The sequence below is a fragment of the Falco cherrug genome, chromosome Z (genome assembly GCF_023634085.1).
Source record: "Falco cherrug isolate bFalChe1 chromosome Z, bFalChe1.pri, whole genome shotgun sequence".
Taxonomy (NCBI): Eukaryota; Metazoa; Chordata; class Aves; order Falconiformes; family Falconidae; genus Falco; species Falco cherrug.
Genome location: NC_073720.1, coordinates 84,931,478 through 84,940,248, shown reverse-complemented (window position 1 = coordinate 84,940,248; position 8,771 = coordinate 84,931,478). Strand labels below are relative to the sequence as shown.

At 39.4% G+C, this 8,771-nt stretch overlaps 1 long non-coding RNA gene across 1 annotated transcript; it reads right to left on the bottom strand.

Moving 5' to 3' along the window:
• Positions 1–5,524: 5,524 nt before the first annotated feature.
• Positions 5,525–6,682, bottom strand: LOC114017347 (uncharacterized). Its single transcript, XR_003562344.2, has 3 exons — positions 6,596–6,682; positions 5,790–5,837; positions 5,525–5,617 (listed from the first exon to the last, which is right to left on the bottom strand). It is a non-coding gene; the product is annotated as an uncharacterized LOC114017347 (long non-coding RNA).
• Positions 6,683–8,771: the final 2,089 nt, after the last annotated feature.

The window sequence follows — 8,771 nt, the reverse complement described above, 5'->3', positions numbered from 1 at the left end:
TCAGCCTGGCAGTTCATAAACCCATCATGTCGGGGTCACCAGTTTGCTGCGATGGAGAAACGGGACGCAGCTTGATGCAAGCAAGATGTCGATTTATTGTACACAATCACGAGTTGCTATATGTTTTCAGAAGCTGCGCGCTTTAAACAGATTGGTTCTTTAAGCTAAGCATTACATACTAGGCAATCCCTAATTGGTTAACTACAAACAAAGGACACTTTAAGTAAGTTTTTACAGTCATCAATTAACAGCAACCTGTTACTTTTCCTTGGCGCCATCTGTTCCTCATCTCCTTGGCATGACTCACCCTGTTGGTTGTTACCTATTCACCCTCCTTGTCCTCCCAGGGTTTGTGGCCTACAAGCTCGAGCACGTTCCTTTCAGCTAACTGATTGGTACTTATGGTCCTGATTTCCAGGCCCCCTCCTGCACCTTTCGTGCCTAGGAACACTGACGTTCAAAGTCATTCCAAGTGGTGTGTCTAACAGCATCCCTAACCATGTCTTGGTTCAGTTAAAAGACAAGTCACCAAAACTCAGCTTTAATAGCACTAGCATGAGTTGTCTTTGAGGTAGTTCAGAGAATAAGAAGGAAGAAAATTCACCCAGTGAAGTCAATGTTTATTTTGTTTTCTGCTTCTCAGATTTGCTGCTGGAGGACTGTCCCTTCCTCTAAAGAGCAAGAGAAGCAAGAGATAATAAGAAACTGTGAACTAAGCTAAAATCTGAAATAAAACAGTGACAGATACTCCTCAGAAGTCACAGTTCAGACATAAATATGATCTGCAATTGAAATACAGAAAGTTTAGCAACAGTATTTGTAACTTCTGTTGTGTATATATATTTTCATTTCTCCACCATCACTTACTTTGTTTCAGGTAAAGAGGGCTGTGGCTGACCTCTTTCATACCTATTTCTCAATGTCCTTTTACCTGTGCTAGTGATCCAGTCACAACTCAAACATTAATGAAAAAATCCTTCAAGAGAAGAGTTAAAAGATGCACACCCCCAGTTTTAGATTAAAAAATCTTAGGACAGTTCTGGTGTTAACACAAAAGGCATGTATGGCAATTTCATAATGAAGAGATATCCCATCAATTGAAACACGAAACACAAAATTTCCAGACCAGATGTCACCTTCTGATTCAGGCATCTACCTGGATGTATCCTGTGAGAAAACAATGTGATGGGGAAGTTTCATCCTTGCCTAAAGCCATTTTCTGGATTTCTGGATTATAAAAGCCAAACAAACTTTTCTTTTTTTTACAAATAGAAACTGCCTTCCTTTTCCCACCAGATTCATTCTGCATACTTATTTATGAATGTATGTAGGTTTTCATTCCATTTTTAAAATAGATTATAATGACTTGAGAACCAAATGTGTGGTTGAAGGAATATAGTCGAATCACTTTTAGAACGCTGTTACTTAAAACTGTCAAGCAAAGAGAAGTGATGGGGATCCCGAGGCTGCTGTAGGCATATGAAATGTGACTCTTAGGTCAGCAAATACAGGAAGGAGAAGCCTGTAGAGCATGCACTGAGCCCCGCACAGAAGACCACACTCTCTCTGAAAGCAACATATTTCAGCTGCCATTTACTGAAAATTTCCCTTGAAATAGACTGATGCTCTTCTCCTATGTACGTGCTTACAAAAATGGATCAAGTTCAACCTATTGATGCAACATTCTCCCCGAAGTAATACCATGTAATATGAAACCAAAATGCGGTTCCCCATCTTTCATGTTTACAGCGTTTGGTTACCATGACTATCCGTATTATAATATGTAATGTACACATTTACTAAGTTAAACATATATATTCACTGCAGCATCACAACATAAATATAAGTTATGTCAACTTTCATTTCTGCTTTACAACAGTATGACTAGAAGGAACCATTCCATACTTCCACATCGAACCTCATCCATGCACTTTTTTTAACATGCATTTTTTTAACACAAAACCTATGTTCCTGCAATGTCTTCCTTGTGAAGGTCATTACCTTTAGCAGAACCTAGGGCACCTATCTACCTCACACCTGGACTGATCAAGATGGGCCTACACGTCTCATCATGCTTAGAAGCCAAAGTCAGGTTCAAATCCAACACAACTAGAAGGCAGAGCACCACAAGCTCCTGAAAACTCTATCAAGGAGGGAACCGTTCCTTCTGCTATGTTCATCTTTCAATTTAAGCTGTTTTGATTACTGGCAAACACACCAGACCCATGCTGAACAAAACACTTGGTTTAGCTGCAAGTAGGTTTTAAGGCATATTGCTGAAGAATATTTTTGTATTTGTCAATGCAGACATTTTTAAGGATGTCTTCTTTTTTTTTTCTTTTTTTTTTTAGTATTTTGAATATTAAAAGGCATTTTCTGTGCCTGTGTACAAAACCATACATGAAGAAAGCTAGGCTCCTCCAGCTCCAATGAAGCACAGGAGTTGCTGAGGTCTTGCACATCAGGATTCACCCCCTTGCTACGGCACTACCCAGGCTATACAAATCTGTTTTGAAGGCAGACAACAACCTCCACACAAGAGCCTGGTCTGAGATTAGAATCTCCTTCTAGATTCCAGCCTACATTTATCCATGGGCAGCTTCTGGTCATTTTTTCCCCCAGTTATGTCCTTTACCTGAAGTATCTCAGTTGCCAATTTACTATTACTACTACTATTATGCAGAAATGTGTCTTATTTTCTATTAGCAGAAAAGTCTTCATGCAATTATATGAAGAAAGACTGAATGCTGACAAAACAAGCAGAAACAGGCAAGTTAAAAATGGGACTGATGAACACGTTCATCAATGAACTTGGCATTTGTGGGGTTAAAAAAATCAAAGTTTGACAAAAAGAAGGCCACAAAATTAATTTTAGAAACAAAGGCCAGAGAAGACACCTGCAAAATAGTTAGAATTACTTGATTTCAATGTCTTTTACTGATATTATTCTAAATATTTTGCAGGTGTCTTCTCTTTGTAATTTTGTAAATTTCCTGTAATATTTCAACACTCACATCGAAGTGAATTAATTAAGATACAAATTCAACATTTTTCACAAAACACACAAGCAATACATCTGATTGAAGAGTGGTTGATATGTTATGTAGGACAACTTAAAGAGTATAGGTTTTTTTTTCTAGTAACCATAGCAATATATTTTATATATATATATATATACACACACACATTTAAATACAGAAAGCCATATACTTCTGCAAGTATGTAAGTGGTATTGCAGTATACCATTAAAAAATCTGTAAACAAACTTCTTAAGATTTTTATCTTCATACTATGTACTGTTTTTTGTTAATTCATATCAGTTTTATTCAAAAACGGATTAGAAAAAGAGCCCTTAAAACCAACTGAAACCCAGCATAGAGCTTCAAATCCCGCTTTCAAACCAGTCTGGAAACACTAGATGGAGCTCCCGCTGCACAGATCAACATGGAGAAAACCTCATAAATCTCGAAGTTAAATATCTCAAGAGATTGTGGGGAGGTTTTTTGCTTGGTTTATTTTTTTTTTATCCCCAGACTGCACAAGCCTCAGAATGTGTTTTGTTACCTTTACTTTTTCAACAACCGGTTTGTTATCATCAGGGTCAGGTTCCCTCTGTCCTAGGGAGTAAGACAGGAGATCCAGGGCTTCATCCATCTCCTTTCCGCCCAAACAAAGTATAAACACATTCATTAAAGCAAATCGTCACTAAAAATAATATAATTCATCAAACCAATATAAGTATTGGCTAATGAACTGCCAACTTCAGTTAACAATGAACCATCAGCTCTCCCTTTGTAATTACAATGCTACGTGACAGCCAGGGGGAAAGAATTACAGACTGTTTAGACCTACAGAAAACATAATTTCACGAAGGGTCTATGGAATGTATTTTAATGGCTTTCTTTTGTTACACAAAAGATTAACTGATCTAATGTGAACAGTTCTATGAAATTACTGGGGTTTGGTAATTGCTATTCATTTTGCAAATATCACTATCACTGCAGATTAGCTGCTAAGGAAGTGTCAATCTGAAAACAAACTTCTTAAGATTTTAGCTTCATACTATGTACGGTTTTTTGTTAATTCATATCAGTTTTATTCAAAAACGGATTAGAAAAAGAGCCCTTAAAACCAACTGAAACCCAGCATAGAGCTTCAAATCCCGCTTTCAAACCAGTCTGGGAACACTAGATGGAGCTCCCGCTGCACAGATCAACATGGAGAAACAGGCCAGGCAGCATCACCACTGAACCCCAGGAAGGGAAGTTCTGGTATTAAAAGGAGGTCTTGGCACTGCCTCTCACTCCATTAACCCTAAACTCCTTTTACAAGCTTAACAGATGACTTTGGCGCTATGGTAATGACTACACTGTTGTTACTTCAAATGTTCTCATTACATAACCAGGGCAAGAAAAGTGTGGTTTGGCTAAGGGCCCAAACCTAAAAATGAAAACACCTGCACGCAGGTAACCCACACCGACCCACAGAAGGGAAATGCACACGTGCTCTGATGTCCCCAGGAACTCTGGAGGAGTCAGCACAGGACGGGGCACATCCTTTCCCAAGTGCAGGTGAGGAGGTGTCGAAGGCAGGCTGGACCTTGGCAGTGAGCGGAGCTCTGGCAAGACAGGCAGTGGAACATGAAGGGTCTGGAAACTCACTTTTTTTCCCCCAGAAGAAACATTTTCTTCCCCCCCCCCCCTTCCCCCCCCCCCCCCCCCCCCCCCCAACAGCTAGTATTAGCAATGAATTATTTAACTCTGCAACAGCCTATGCTGCTAAAACTGTCTGGATCATGCTCCGGTCCGTCCCCATTAGCCAGTTCTTAGTTTGAGATAAGGATCCACAGAAGCGGTTGCTTACTGAGGTAGAGGCTAGAGGAGCTGCTGAGCGCACTGAAGGAACTGTAGCAGCAGCGATAAGATCCAAGGAATCTGCAGGCGTTTCATCTTTCTTGATTTTCTGAAACAAGACACAGCCTCATTACTAACCAAGGACTGAGAGAAAGATATACATCAAATTCCATGCATCTAAAATGCAATGCCCACACAGTTTATTTCTAGGACTTTCATTTTTCTTAGAAGCTCTACTTAGTTCAGATTAAAACCTCTTCGTGGGAAGCACTATGAAACTGTTTTGCACCTCAGTTTGTTCAACTTCAATCTTCCATCTCAACTACGGGGTTAAACCCTGGCATAGCTTTAGTCAGAGACAGGTTTAATGTGCCTTCAGAGGAGCTAAATTTCACCAAGCCCATCTATATTCCCAAGTAACACTTGTAAAATTATCAACTGCACAGCATTACTTATGCAAGCAACTGATAAAAAGATAGAGCAGCTAACTTAACTAATTTTTTTTCTTATTATTAGTCCCACCCTATTAGTTTATTGAAAAAAATATTTCAAAATTTTAGTTACTGAATTCTACTTTTAAAAGTTTGCATAAACTTTAAATGAAACAAAATATCAAGATTATTGAAGCAATTTGAAAATAAAACAAATTTTCAGAAATCAAATATACACACCTTCAATACAGTCGGTGTACGCAATGGTGAAGATGGTGGAGAACAGGAAAATCCTTCTGTCAAACCCAGTAAAAGATCATCTTCACTCACAGGCTATCACTAAAAAGAAAAAAAAAAAAAAGAGGCTTTTAAGCCTTTTCATACACTAAGAATTGATCAGATAACACAATCTATCTCCACTTTTAAACTGAAGACTGGGAAACATTACTGACATTAGGGTAAGTAATTAATGAATGAACATTTATCTGAATATTCACGTTTTTACCTGGGGCTTTTCTTCTGGTTTTGGTAAGAGTGGTTTTCCATCTTTATCCTATAAAGAAAAATCCCCTTATATTAAACCGAGTACTCCTTAAATGACCACACAACACGAGAGCACTCTGAGAGCATTCACTGAATGACAGATAGGATAACACAAGAGAATGATCTATCTAGTAACCGCTAGCATCTACTGCTGTTACTCAAGGTGCCACTCAAAAAAAAAATTTAAAATACTATAATTTAAAAACATCTGAGTGCTGAAAATGGATTCATTGTGGGATCCTGAGCTTCCTTGCTTCATGTTCCAATCTCCATGGAAATAACATAATAAATAAAAGTTCCCAGCTTCCAGATTGTTAGCAGTAGTCCTGGATGCAAAGTCCGGAAAGGTTGTATCTTTTCACAATGGCAAGTGTTGTGCAAGTCTTGGCTATACCTTAGCAACCCGTTTATGTCAAATGAGTTGTGTGGTGATGTCTGTGAAAACACCACCTTGAAGCATTGGGGGTTTTTAACAGCTTTGACCAATTACAATTCATTAAATTCTAAAATACTAAAAGCTAATGAGAGATTCCAGTGCACTAATCTCAGCCAAAATTATTCATGTGTAGGTACTTACATCTAAGCCACTTCTGTGCCTACGTATGCATCTAACGATAGATGACAGATACTCAGAAACTACAACCAGAATGTTTATATACTATAAAAATGGGTGAACTAAACATCAATGTCTCAAAATGAAATGGCATTTCAGTTTCATCCACATATTCTGAAGAATGAAAGTAAGACTAAGCACATTAAATAAATTACTTTTTCTTCTGTTAATCTGCAATCTGGAGGAATTGTTTCAACATCTTCACCCAGTTTTTTTGTGTTGTTCCTGTTTGTTTGTCTCCTATGCAGGCAAAATAAAAACAGTATTAAGACAAACAAATAACTACATCCCAACAGAAATGCATATGAGCAAGCTTTCAAAGTCTTCATTCTCCTCATTCAAATTAGTCTTTCTGGTCCAATCCAACTACCAGACAAAAATTTCATTAAAATCAAATGAGAGTCTTTTCTCTTGAGAAGGAGGGTTGGAAGGGACCTCTGGAGATCACCCCGCCCAACCCCCTGCTAAAGCAGGTCCACCTAGAGCAGGTTGCACAGAATCGCATCCAGGCAGGTTCTGAATGTCTCCAGAGAAGGAGACCCAACCAACCCTCTGGGCAGCCTGTGCCAGGGCCATGTCACCCTCAACGTAAAGATGTTTTTCCTCACATTTGGATGAAACTCGCTGGGTTCCAGTTTGTGCCCGTTGACCCTCATGCTGTCACTGGGCACCACTGAAAAAGAGCCTGGCCCCATCCTTTTGACACATGCCCTTAAGATATTTGCAGTCATGGATACGATCCCCTCTCAGCCTTCTCTTCTCCAGCTACACAGGCCCAGCTCTCTCAGCCTGTCCTCAGCAGGGAGATGCTCTGACCCCTCATCAGCTTCCTACCCCTCTGCTGGACCTTCTCCAGTAGGTCCCTGTCTCGCTTGAACTGGGCAGCCCAGAACTGGGCACAGTACTCACATTAGAATTAAGTGTTCTGTATTTCTTCTCTCAGCTGCTTACTTTGCATTGTAACACGCTGCTATTTCATACGCTTTTCATCCCCCAGGCAGGCACAGGTGAATCCTGCCTGCAAGTATCACTGAGCAAAGGTTTCTGAAAGCTAAACCAAAAAATTATTTACTGCTTTCTATACAACTCTATTCGCACACTGTTTTGCAAATCAGTTTCCTTACGCCACCAACTCCACCAAATAATGTGTCAAGAGGTCTGCACTGATCCCAGGATATGACGACTTTTCAGTAGGGAGCTACTGTGGAAGTTTTCTTTTGGCAGCCTCCCCGAGTTCCCTGCAGACCCTTGCACCCAGCATCTAGACGCGTACAGACAGGAATGAATATTCCTTAAGGAAGTAAAAGGTATTAGCCAATTACGGGAGCATTAGGCAAGTTGCTGCATTCACAATCAGTTAAATTTGTGCCTCTTCTTCTGAGTGCTGGGAGGTGTGTGGAGGGCTTGATAATAAATGTGAGGCTCTTTCAAGGCAATTACTACAAATAAAAAAACTTGCAGCAGCAGAATACTTTCAAGGAGAACCTATACCTACCTGATACAAGAAGTGAGATGTCAGAAACTGACACAGCAAATTATGACAAATTGAGAGTCAGAGGATGAAATGAGTGATGAAATTAGTAAATATCCTCCATTAGCTTGCCTATTTAGGAAGGATACACCTCGGTAAAAAATAAACTGCCAAACCACAGTAATGTAAAAACGTGAATGCCTGTGCCAGAGATGTGTGTCACCTTACACCAGATTAGACACATGAACAATAAGTAGGGGAGAAGCAGATTAGCAGAACAGGGAGAGAAAGCAGCTCTAATTTCCCTTTTTGACATGGTAAAAAAAAAAAATAATCGAAGGCACATATTGCTTATGATAGCAGGTGAAAACGATATTGTAATACAAACAGACATGCACTGCAAAAGCAAAACCTAGCCACAAATAATTAAGTCATCTAATTACTTTTTAAAAAAAAAATATTTTGGATGACACTCCTTTGCAGCACTTTGACCTTCCAAGGGAAAAAAAAAAAAAAAAGCAATTAGAGTAGAGCTGAAGGGAAAAGTTGATTCTGATTTTCTGACAAAGGGCTTTCCAAAGCCCTTAGCTGTTACCCAAGCATCTTTCTGATGCCACCAGTGGTGGATGCTACCTGTCTGTGAGTTACCTGTGGTGAGCAGAAGTTTGAATGAGGATTAATCAGAACAGTAATGTGCCTTGAAGGAGGATCTTTTGAAGGAAATTGCCCATGAAAGAGAGAAGTAGAACAAACAGGGAGCAATGGGAAACAGGCAGGGCAGGTCATATGCAGTTACTTCCTAGCCTCAGGTCTGTGTTTTTATAAAACCAGACATGCTTTTGCTTATTTGCAGAAAATGT